General features: G+C 44.6%; 1 protein-coding gene across 2 annotated transcripts in view; it reads left to right on the top strand.

Annotated features, from left to right (window-relative positions):
* MOB3B (MOB kinase activator 3B) overlaps window positions 1–12,982 on the top strand; it is a 201,353-nt gene that overhangs the window by 110,383 nt on the left and 77,988 nt on the right. The window lies entirely within an intron of this gene.

The following is a 12,982-nucleotide window of genomic DNA, read 5'->3' as shown; positions in this document are numbered from 1 at the left end:
GAAAGCTTGACTCTAGCCAAGGCATATGTCAGTTTTCAAAATACATCTCAGATTCCAGCATTTGCCTTCTGTTCATTGAGATACCTCAAAGAAACCAGAGCCTTTTGGAAGACTGTTTTAAAATAGCCTCAGGAACTTGCTAAGGCTTGGATTTATGACTCTCCCCTCCACCCCAGGCCCCTCTGTGTGCCAAACCTGCTTCTCCCGTAGGGCTCTCTAGCTCATAATTCGGCCATGATCTCCTACTCAGTTGCTCAAGCCAGAAACCGAGAAAAATCCTTGCTTCCTTCTTCCTTACCTACATTTTCTGTCTAGGCTTTAACACTATTGCTTGTACGCTCTAATGTATGCCAGACTTCTCCATTTCTTTGTCATGTCTGTCATCATCTCTCAGCTAGAATATCACAGCACCCCCAATTTAAGTCTCCCCACTTTATTCTTGCCCCTTCTCCAGTCTATTTGCTCCAACATAGCCAAGAGAAAGCTTTTAAAACAAACCCGGCCATGTATACAACTGGTCGATTAGTGGGTATATCTGGTGTTACAACTAGAATGTGACTTCATGCTTTGCCTCCTACTGCCCCTTTAAAAAATGTCTCCAGTGTGGTGGTCCTCCCTTTGTTCCTAGACAAAAATTCTTTCAGGTCACTCTAGTCACTCTTAAGGAGTAACAATTCTACATCACTTTAAGTCACATAAAAGCTCCAATTCAGTAATGAGAATAAATCCCATCCAAGTAATAATAAGGTACCAAAAGGAAGACTCTTTCTCCTGCCTCTGCCCCCCACTGCCTTGTGGTGCTAAGAGTTATCATTGGACAGTTTGCTTCAGGGGAATGGAGCAAGGGAAATATGGCAGGATTCTACTTTTTCCTTACCCCACTGTGACTTCCTTCTTACCCCACTGTGGACTGCTCTTGTAGGCTCTACCAAGGTTGGGTGGTCTTGTGCTCTTCCTACTTGGTCGGATGGCTCTACGCTCTCCTGCCCTACACATGGCTGAAGCTAACTCTTTAAAGGAAGCCCTTCCAAGAGAAGCCATCTGAGTGGATGGTCCAGCTTCATCTGCTCATCGTCCCATCAGTGGTAGCCTATCTCAGTAGGGCTGCCGTGGGATGTATAAGGCAGTGGGATGTGCGTGAGTTGTCAGAATTAAATGGGGACATAGACAGGTATGAGCTGATGACTTAGGGACTGGCTATAATAAGCTAAGCTAACTGGTCTTGAGCTGTAAGCCTCACGTGGGTCCTGTCCTGAGACCATGCTGCATAAGCCCTCAGCACTGATGGTCATCCTCCTCCTCCTGTGATAGAAATAAGAATGTTGGCTTCTTTCTGGTTTACAGCTGTAAATCTAGAAGACTTGCTTTGGTTGGGAAGGTCGAACTCAGTACTTTCATTTTGAAGAAGAGAAGGCAAGAGAGGGAAGGGAAGGAAAAGAAAAAACACCCTAACAACTACAGAAACAAAAAGGAAACAGCCTCCTGGTGTTTAGTGCTGAATGTTTTCTCATGGCGTTGAAGTATAGAAAAGAAATACATGTTAAGAGTGGGTGGTTGTATGATTATAACCCCCCCCCCTTAAAAAAGATTTTATTTATTTATTTGACAGAGAGAGACAGCAAGAGAGGGAACACAAGCAGGGGGAGTGGGAGAGGGAGAAGCAGGCTTCCTGCTGAGCAGGACCCTGGGATCATGACCCAGCTGAAGGCAGACTGTTAAGGACTGAGCCAGCCAGGTGCCCCCATTGCAACCCTTTTGCATCTGAAAGGATGAGGGCTTCATCTTGAAGCCTTACTACTTCCCTTATTACAAGTCATCTAGGAGTTTTTCAGATATTGCTCTGGAAAAGAATCTCCAGGTGAGGAAAGGAACGGCTAAGCAGCCTGTCTCCACCTCTGGAATTTATTTTTATTTTTTTTTTTTAAGATTTTATGTATTTATTTGAGAGAGAGACAGCAAGAGAGAGCACAAGCGGGGAGGAGAGGGAGAAGCAGTTTCCCTGCAGAGTAGGGAGCCCGATGCAGGGCTCCATCCCAGGACCCTGGGATCATGACCTGAGCCAAAAGCCACCCAGGTGCCCCTGAAATTTTTAAAAAAGATTTATTTATTTGTTTATTAGAGAGAGGAGGGGAGAGAGAGAGAGAGAAAGAGACAGAGAAAGAGGAGAGGGAGAGAGAGACTCTGGAGCTTGGAGCCCAATACGGGTTTTGACCTCATGACCCTGAGATCACCACGACCTGAACTGAAACCAAGAGTCGGACACTTAACCCACTGCACCACCCAAGCGCCCTTATGCCCCCCTGGAATTTTGAGTTACCTCTACAGCCACTGCATTGGACATGGATAGGTATGCTGCTATTCTTTGGTTTTATTTTATTTTTTTAATTTTTTTAATCATAAGGGCAGATGTCAAGACTAAGCTGACTTTTTTTTAATAACCTTTGCCCTATATTATTCTGTCACACACTACCTGAATTGTTTCATTTTACCTTGTTAGACTACATAAAAACAACACCAGTAATAAATGATTTAGGGTCAGTAAGCATCCCCCTTTTTTCCCAAATTAATTGACTTTATTTTTTTAGAGCAGTTTTAAGCTTACAGGAAATTAAGCAGATAATGCAGACTTCTCCTATGTCCCTTTTCCCCTCATATTTTCTCCTGAGTACACTTGTTACAGTTCATGGACCAAAATTGATACATTATTATTAACTGAAGTTTATAGTTTATAGTAGGGGGTCACATTGTGTTAAGGTACTGTGGATTTTGACAAATACACAATATCATGAACCCACCATAGCATACAGAATGGTTTCACTGCCCTAAAGCCTTGCCTGCACTTTGCCATTTCATCACTCCCTGTTGTTTCTTTATTTACTTACTCACTTATTTACATTTGTCATGCCTCATGTGTGAATCAAAACCCCTTTTGTTGGTTCATTTAGTAGAATTGGCCTGCTTCAGATTTTCAAGCTCTGCCAAATCCTGAGAAAGATCAACAAGGAAATACACACAGACAATTTAAGTCTGAAAGTAGGCAGAGTGTCCTATTCTCTGGTCGCCTTGCCCATTCAAGGCCTCCCTCTGGCTTCTGATCCCCACACTATAATCCCAAAAGGTTGGTACAAATCTGCAAGCCCTTTGATGGAAAATTAGAGGGTGTTAATTTACCATCTAGATGCTCCTTCCTAGAAATTTTGAACCTTCTTTGGGGCCAGGAGAGAGCTGGATTCCTCCACTGCAGTAGTATCCTTCCTTCCAACCCTAGAACTTTCTTTCCCAGACACAGATTTCATACTGAGAGAGCAATGTGTCTTTTCCCCAGAAGACAAATACCTCCCAGGAAAAAAGCCACTGCTTGTTAGGGAAGACCGTACTTGATAGATTCAAGGCCCTATGTTATTTTGCCTGTGCTTAATTCCAGAAAGATACAAAATATATATTTATCCCAAGAGCAATTGTGTTGCGCTCTTTAATTTCCAGAAATTCAAGGCCCCCCCCCAAAAAAAAAAAATCCTCTTTTGTGAGCAATTTCCTACTCAGGTGCATCTAAAAACTCTTGTATTTGGGTGACTGAAATTTGCCGGTTTCCAGTATCCCCTTGCCATCATCTTCATCAAACTATAGTCAGTACATTTGTACCTACTGATTGTCCGTTGAGGCCATCAGATAAAGGACGAGTGGGGAGAGGCCTTGTGAAAAGTTGACATCTTTTCTCCCCAAATTGTCTCAGGGCAAAAATGTTTGTTCACTTTGAAATCACATGGCAGAATGATTAGGCATGTCCTCCACACCCGGAGAGCCCTCGGTAATTATCTGCTGACTTCTTGTCCTTGGGTTGATTTCTTTTATGATCAGACTTAAAAAAAAAAAAAAAAAATCAAACTATTTCTTGTATTGTGGTAAAAGACACATAACATAAAATCTACCGTTTTCACTATTTTTAAGTGTTAAATTCAGTGAGTTCATTATGTTGTGCCTTCACAGTATTGTTCAACCATCACCACCATCCATCTCCAGAACTTTAGTCACCCCAAACTTTACTACACCCATAAACTGTGTACCCATGAACACCAACTCCACATCCTTCCTTTCCCCCAACCCCTGTAAACTTCTATTTTGTGCCTCAATGAATTTGCCTATCTTAGGTACCACATATAAATAAAATTACACAGTTTCCATTGAATAATTTCACTGGCATAATGTTTTCAAGTTTTATCTATGTTGTAGCCAGTATCAGAACCCCCCCCCTTTTTTAAACACAATTTTTTTTAAAGATTTTATTTATTTATTTGACAGACAGAGATCACAAGTAGGCAGAGAGGCAGGCAGAGAGAGAGGGGGAAGCAGGCTCCCCGGTGAGCAGAGACCCTGATGCAGGGCTCAATCCCAGGACCCTGGGACCACAACCTGAACTGAAGGCAGAGGCTTTAACCCACTGAGCCACCCAGGTGCCCATCAGAATCTTATTCTAAATCATGTTTAGAGCTGAATAATATTTCCTTGTGTGTATAGACTGTATTTAGTTTATCCATTCATCTGCAGATGGGCATTTGGGTTATTTCCAACTTTTGGCTACTGTGAATAACACTGCCATGAACACTCATATACAAATATCTATTCACATCCCTATTTTCAGTTCCTTTGGGTGGACACCTAGAAACGGAATTGCCGGGTCATATGATAATTCCGTGTTTAACTTGTTAAGGAACTTCCAAGCTCCTGTCCACACTATATTGGCCTCATTTTACACTCCCACCATCAGTGTGCAAAGTTTCTGATTTCTTCACAACCTTGCCAACACTAGTTATTTTCTGTGTCTTTGATACAAGCCATCCTAATGAGTGTGAAATGGTAGCTCATTGTGGTTACTATCCAACATTTGAAAGCAAGTCTTTCCCAGAGGTTGTGACTACCTCTGCACTGGTGTCGTATAGTTTGGCTGTTGTTGGACTCCATCGCTGAGGTCAAACAGCTTTGAGTATAAAAACTCCAAAAGGAAATCAGTTCCATGAGGGAAGGAATTGTAGACTCTTTTGTTTACCAACATGGAATCCCCAGTCCCTAAGACAGTGACTGGCACATAATAAGAACCTAATACTGTCTGTTGAATGGAGAAATTGTAGCTCCAGCTCTTACTATCTATGTGGCCTGGCTTAAGTTGATAACTTGTCTCCATTTCCTGGATGTGTCTCCTTTTCCTAATGTGGGGAAAAAAGATAGTGTCCTCTGCCAGATGACTTTCATGCTAAGCCAGAGCTTTGCAACAGGAAGAAAGGGGAAGTGCTGCAAAATCCAGAAAGCTCAGAGCTCCCCAGAGCAAATGCACTCCCTGGCAAGGATGCTGAGGGACCCGAGGCAGAGGCAGGAGAATCAGGAGGCATGCTCTCAACGGCCCCAGCTGTCAGGAACTTAAAAAAACTAGAAGGGGCACAGAGAGATCCCAGCAGGAAGAACAGTCAGTGGAGATTAATGACCAGTGATTGATGGTAGATTTTGCAGTTACATCTACCACAGTCCTTCAAGATACGTAACAATGCGCTGGGAAAATGAAGCTCCAGGTAACCAAATGTTAAGGAAATGCTAATGCTCAGGGTCCAGGAGAAAGTAGACTAAAGGAGGGGAAAGCTGGGGATTTCCTCCCTTGCTCAGGTATTGATAGAAAATGCATCTGGGTGCAGAAATGAAGGTTCTTGGGAATTCAGGCAGCCTGAATACTAAGTCCCAGTTGGGTCTGTTAGGTGTCCAGGGAATGGAGGCTGGCTTGTGTCAAGCAGATTTCTCTTAGGAGGAGGGTAATTTTTACTTTTACTCATAGTGTGGTTTGCCTGTTTTATCAACTTGACAGAGCCTGCTGGGACGTTTCAGAAGTAGTACATGCATTATTCCAGTGGCTAAGTCAGCAATATATTAATCTATACAGCTTTCATGGGGTAAAAGGTCAGCAGGTCCTCTCTATGCATACCACGTTCTTTCAGAGGATCAGACTCCACTGTGCTGTGTAAGTCCTGGCCAGAGATCAGCAAGACACCCTGGGGCCCTGGGGAGCTGTAGGTGCTCCAGGTATAAGACTCGATGTACAGAAAGAGCCTCTAGAAATGGAGAGGCTTGGGAGGACCCTATGAAGGTACCACCTGAGGTAGGCAGGACCAGAGCGTAGGTCTTGAGAGCCAGTGATGCGATGGGTTGTCAAAGAATGTCATTTCAGGGCCAAAAATGAAAGAAGAGACAAAAAGTTGAGTGGAAGCAATATTGGGAGCAAATGGTCATTCCAAGGATCCCACTGTCTTGCCAGAGATAGTCCCTGGAACCTTGTCCCACACTCCCATTGCCTCCATTCATCTGGGCACTTCTGGTTTCATGTTCTGGGGGCGAAAAGAGAATGCCAATTTTTGGAGCAGAAGGAAGTCCACCTGGGCGGGAGCTGACCCGATGGGAGCATAGCACTTTCTTGCCTCCCCACCTCCAGCACATCTCCAAGAACAGGGAAAAGCAGGGTAGTGCATAGGCTCTCCTTCCCACCATGAGCTCAGAGCTCCCCATACCTACCTCAAGGGCTCATGCTTTGGCCTGAATCCATGCAGACCACTGGAATTCCATCCAACAGTGAGTGTGAAAGATTCACTCCACACCTCTGAGTGAGTTGTTTCCTCTTCCTTTGATGGAGGATTCAGACCCTCTTTATAGCTAAACAAAACCTATAATTATAATCCTGTGGTAACGCTTCTGTAAACAGTAGCTTGAGTTGAAAAGACCAGCTCCCAAATCGTCGTGAGAAATGGCAGCAATCCTCAGCCTTGTCTGGGAATGGTTCCCTGATGTTCTGCTCTAAGTACTTTTTCTAAATTCACATGGTGAAATGCAGGGTACTTCCGCCTTTCCCAGACCTGGCAGATAATACAAAGAGGGGGCCATAGGTTTAGCAGTGTGGGAGATCTTTAGGGATAACATCGGTGTGTTTGTTTCTGTGAACCTCAGCCATTCTTTCCTTCTTCTTCTCTCTCTCCATGCTTGCATATTTGTGGTTTCCTGAAGGTTAAATCATTGAAAATGACTGATTTTCTTTTAAATGTAATTTACGTTCTACCTTTCATATTTTGTTTCTCCTTTATTTGTTGTCAAAACCAGAAAGAACATTCCTCTTTTCTAAAAGTGACTTCATTTTAAAATCCAGAGACATAAACTGGCTATTATTAGAGATTTTAAAGATAAATATATGGCTGAGTGAAGTCTTCCTTTTTCTTTTTAAGATTTATCTTGGAGAGAGAGAGAATGAGTGAAAGAATGCATGAGTAGGAGGGGCCTCGGGAATGTTAAGCAATATCCACAATGAGCGCAGAGCCTAATGTGGGGGTTGATCTCAGGACCCTGATGTCACAACCTGAGCTGAAACCAAGAGTTGGAACCTTCGCCTTTTGTACCGTCCAGGTCCCCTGAGTCTTCCCTTTTTGGTGAAGCTCTTTCTTTCTGTCTTCTTGATCATTCCAGCCCTTCTCCTATTATGGTGGTCACCAGGTACCAGAGCCAGACACCAGATCTTCTTCACGCACCCCCACCTGTCCCAGACTAGCCTCCCTTCTAACCTGTTTTCTTTCTTTTTAAAAATTATTTATTTTTAATTTTCTTTTTTATTAGACAGAGATCACAAGTAGTCAGAGAGGCAGGCAGAGAGAGAGGAGGAAGCAGGCTCCCTGCTGAGCAGAGAGCCCAATGCAGGGCTTGATACCAGGACCCTGGAATCGTGACCTGAGCCGAAGGCAGAGGCTTTAACCCACTGAACCACCCAGGCACCCCCCCTAACCTGTTTTCTTTAAGGAAGATTGAGCATTTGATCAGAAGTGCAGTGAATGAATTAAGTAGGGCCTTTGGACAAAAGCTACATTAAGTAGCATGAGCCACACACATGCCTTGAGGAGGTCTTCTTGCATCCAGAGGCTTAATGGTACAATTGCAAGCTGCTGGCTATTTCTGGGCAGACTAAAGCCAGCAGGCTTCTGGAAGCTGCACCCAATAATCCGAACCTTTCCTGGCTTGTCAGTCTGCAGTTCAGCACTTTGCCTTTCTCATTTTCCTGGGAGGCCCATGCGGCCACGTGAATGCTGATAGTGTCCACATAATACCAGAGAGCCTGCTGGAAATGTGAAAATGAAAGCAAGCCCGTAGGTGTTTTTTGATGGCACTGACCAACACCCAGCCGCATAGCAGTTTTTATTGACTTGATAGTCTCTTTGGAATTTGTATGTATATGCCTGAAATGCATTTACTTGTTCACTCATTCCTTCCTTCAATAGACATTATGGTGTCCCTGCTGTGTGCCAGGCAGTGGAATCAAGGACTGTATTGCACCAGTAGGCCATCCAGAAGCAGTAGCTTCATCATCGCCACAATGACCATCATTGTCAACATCCATTCACTCAAAAAATACAGATGAAACACCTACTGTCTGCCAAGTGCTGGTCCAGGCCTTGTGTGGGAAGCAGGATGGAACTCAGAGTTTAATGGGGGAACATATAAATACAAGATAATCATAAGAAGTGATCATTTCTCTGACAAAGGGATAATATAATATTAGTTGACCTACCAAAAGGTCAACTTTGTATGATACAACCTAATGCTGTTTATCGATCGCTCCTTGTATGGCAAGTGTGGGACCATGTGCTTTTTAAGTATTATGATTAACATACACAAGAACCCTGCAAAGTAGCTTTTATTATTTCCGTTTTATAGATGGGAAATGACAGAGAGAGGTTGCATGAAATTCCTCGGTCACAGATATTAAGTGGCAGAAGTCTGTCTGAGTCCAGCTTCTATGCGCTTCTCTATGGTCCAGAAACATCTTCACATTGTGGGCCAGGCTGCTGGACAGGAGCAGGGCAAGTTGGTAGAGTGGAGGGCTCACCTGTTATTTGAAATAATGGATGGAATGACGTTGAGCCTCTGGAGTTGTGGTTGCCGCGTTTCAAAATCTCCTATCAGATAGGAGATAGATTGCGAAACTCACCGTAAGTTTCCAGCTTTTGGCTTACCTGTGTGTTTTTCTTTTGCTTTCCTTGCTTTGATGTTCCTTTAATGGTTTTAACTCCTCATTACTATATTAAGAGGATTTAGCTTTTGGCATCTAGATGTGCCCTGTCCAACGGTATTGATGTTGGCAGCCCAGCAAATTTGCTAGGAACGAAGGGTGAGGCAGAAAAGGGTAGGGCAAGTTTCTTGGCAGGTGTTGGGGGGAAGAGGGATCAGAAGGGGAAGTATACCTTTGGGGGCGACCATAGAGGTGAGAAGGCATCTGTTCATGGGATCCCACCCCTCCTTGGCCGAACCAGGGAGGACACCTTACCTGAGCCAGGCCAACCGGTCAGCTGGCCTGCGCCATGTGACTTGTGTGCCACCTAAAGAGGAGCTGGACCAACTAGAGCTTCTCTCTTATGATCTTTTTACTATTAGACAAAAACTGAGGCGTAGTAAGATTTTTAGGAGTTTATTTGAGTAAAACTCCATTTGGATCAGGCCGCGCCAGACTGAAGTGGTTAGAAGCTCTCGGCTGGCAGGAGCTCGGGGAAAGATTTTAACGGAGAAAAGGTGGAAGCAAAGCAAGGGCCTTATTTGATTGGTTCTAGCTGAAGCATTTGGCGTATTTGGGGAAGCTTACTTGGCTATGAGAGCCACTGGTTGTCCTTAGGTTTTGATTTCTTAACCTTGCAGCATTTCAGGCTTAGGATTTTGTCTGCCCACACAGGCTTCAAAGGGATTAGAGCCACCTCAGCCTAATGGCCTCCTTGTTGAACTGATTGAACAGTCCTGAGGCTCAGAGAGAAATTGTTCATGAGAGCCCTCGAGTTGAAAAGTCACGGGGGCCAGGCTGAGGCAGCCATTTGGGGAATTGTTAAATAAAGAGAGAGTCAAGACTCCCAGGAGTCTCCCGGTGAGACCCCGTGGTCCGTGAGAGAAGACGAGCACCAGTCTCCCCCCTTGGGCTCCCTCACCCAGCTGCATTGCTGTGCTTCTTGCCTGCTCGTGGGGGCCATGGTTTAACCCAGCAGATCCCTCGCTCACTTAAATTGCTTCCTTAGACTTCTGTTCTTTGCAGTGGGTGGATCAAAACACAAGTTCTCAAAGCAGGTGAAGCAGTTTGTGCACACCAAAGGGGGACAGGGGAACCCCTTGATGTCCTGCTTCTGGGTCTCAGGGACTTCTGCCCTTTCCACAGAAGGCTAAGCTAGATTATTTTATTGTCTCCTTAAAGAAAGGCTAAAAGAGAGAAAAGAAACTGCCCAGTGTAAGTAATTCTCTTTGTACATTTAATGTAACACCAGAACCGTTGTTCCGCTCAGGCCGCTGGCTGCCCGTCTCACCCACCGACCCTTGGGCCTTCGCTAGCTCAGGCCCTGTGCTAGATACTGGGTAGATGAGACTGAGTGACACAGTACCTGTTCTGGGGTGTTCCCGGTGTAACATGAAGAGAACAGCAAACAAGGAAAGCACCATAAGATACGGGAGCTTCAGTAGCAGAAATGTGTAAATGGTCCTTGGGAAGGGAATGATCATTTTCCCCTGAGTATATTGGAGAAGATTTCACCCAGGGATTTTTGAGCAGAGACTTGAAGGGTGAGTACCTGTTTGCCTGGCCACTGGGGAGTGAAGGAGGGAGCCCAGTAGTCCAGGCAAAGGGAATAGAATGTGCAAAGGCAGGGAGTTAAAATGGCCTGTGAAGTTCACCAGGAGAAAGTCAGTGCCGTTGAAAAAGTGGGTGTTTTGGGTGAATGGCAGGAATAAGGTTAGGTTGGGGTCAGATTCTGAAGCACCGAATATATAATTAATAATTACAGTAAGTATTATTCGTTATTCTCTACCAGGGCCAAAGTAATCCATTTATACATCTTGTTCTCGTTTAGTTAAATGCCAAGGAAATGCATTGTGGGCAATGTCCAACCAATGGAAAGGTTTCAGGCTAGTTTTTCAGGATGAGGACCGTGTAGGCAATGTGGAGGAGAGACCGTGTGAGGGCAGGCGGCGGGCGGCTGCAAGTCCCCAGGAGAAGCAAGTACCTGATCTAGGCCCTGGCTGCAGGCCCCGTACGAGAGGCTGGGTCTTAGACACACTTCTAAAGCAAAATTATTTAAATACGTGGAAGAAGAATGAAAGCCATGAGCCTGATTTGGGCATATTCAGTTTCAGGTCTAAAAAGATCAGGGTGGAGGCCTGATGGCAATCAGAGGGGAAGCTGAATCTTGGGAAAGGAATTAGGATGAATAGACAGATTGGGGAGGTTTTTTTGTTTGTTTGTTTGTTTGTTTTAAAGATTTTATTTATTTATTCGACAGAGAGAGACACAGTGAGAGAGGGAACATAAGCCGGGTAGTGGAAGAGGGAGAAGCAGGCTTACTGCTGATCAGGGAGCCGGATGTGGGGCTGCATCCCAGGACCTGGTGGATCGTGACCTGAGCTGAAGGCAGATGCCCAATGACTGAGCCACCCAGGTGCCCCAGATCGGGGAGTTTTGATCAGTCTATCTTGTGACCAGTGGAAGGGTTCATAGAGGTGTTCGATGATCATTTCCAAGATTTGTATTAATGGGAGGGTGGCCAGGCCACAGCAGTAGGTACAGTTGGTGTATAATACTCTCTAAAACAGCCATCCAAGGGCGCCTGGGGGGTTCAGGTGGTTGAGCGTCTGCCTTCGCTCAGGTCATGAACCCAGGGTCCTGGGATCCAGCCCCACATTGGGCTCCCGGCCGTGAGGAGCCCTCTTCTCTGCCTTTCCCCACTACTTGTGCTCTCTCTCTTTCTCTCTCAAATGAATAAATAAAACAAATTTTTAAAAATTTTTTAAAAAGTAAAACAACCATCCAGTGGCTTGTCTGTCGCAGCCAAGTCCCTGGAACTCCACCTCCCACTCCCTAGTGCTCTCTGCTCCCTAAGAGGGCAACCAGGTAGGCATGAGCTGGGGTGGGGGGGAGGGAAATGCCCAAATCTATAATATAATAGCCTCAACTGCATTTCTATCTGCCGCTTTGTGATGTGTGGTCCTTGTCCTTGCCCTGTCCCCATGTGGCATATATATGCCCCTCTTTTAGTTAATAATAGCAGTTCCAGGTAAGTTATTCCTTCTCCCTGTGATTATTAATTCAGAGCTCTGCTGGGATTTAGGATCAAGCACCTACCTGCCTCTTTAGCTAGAGTCTTTTGGGAGCACTGTAAATTTACATCTTGAGTTTATGAAAAAAAGATGGGAAAGAATAGAATTATCACACATAATGAGAGCACATCACACGTGGGCTTGGCTTCTTCAGAATTTTCCACCTATAACTTAGAATTTATTTGACCTCTACTTGAGAAACTTTCAGATATTTGAAAGAATCTGCTTTCCCCCAAAGGATAGGTTGACCCCCAAGAAATTGCCATTTTGCAGGTGAAAAATTGTTAAATATCAGCAGTTCCACGTATTTCAGCCTACTAACAGCAGAGCATGTGGATGGTGGGGAGGAAGCAGGAGAAATTTTATGTACTGTGTACACAGTTTGTCACACCAGTCACAGGTGTCTCTTTCAGGCGATTCAGATCATAGACAACTTTAAAAAGGGATCAGGGTATTTAATTATATGTAACTATGTATATATAGAAAGATTTGGCAGTATTACACAGTGAGTATTTCTGCTTCAAAGATGTTTTCTGCCTCTCTGACACATTGAGCTTACCCCTCATCCGGATCATGGTGGAGGTATCTGTGTGCTTGCTTTTTGCACATGGCTCTTCTGGTCTCCATCACGACTTCCAAATTCACTGTGCAGTTGCCCTGGTTTGAGATTCCCATGTAGAGGGACGGAAAGAGCCATAATGCTCATTGTGCACATTGTCTGCATTCTAGACTCTGTGCTAAACACTTTATGTGTATGGTTTTCTTCAGTTCCAGTTAGTAACTTGAGGAAGTGGGAATTATCTTGGTTTTTATGAGTAGGAAAACTGAGGCTCTAAGAGATGCCATA

Source organism: Mustela nivalis (assembly GCF_964662115.1).
Source record: "Mustela nivalis genome assembly, chromosome: 13".
Taxonomy (NCBI): domain Eukaryota; kingdom Metazoa; phylum Chordata; class Mammalia; order Carnivora; family Mustelidae; genus Mustela; species Mustela nivalis.
This window is presented reverse-complemented; position numbering and strand designations above follow the sequence as displayed.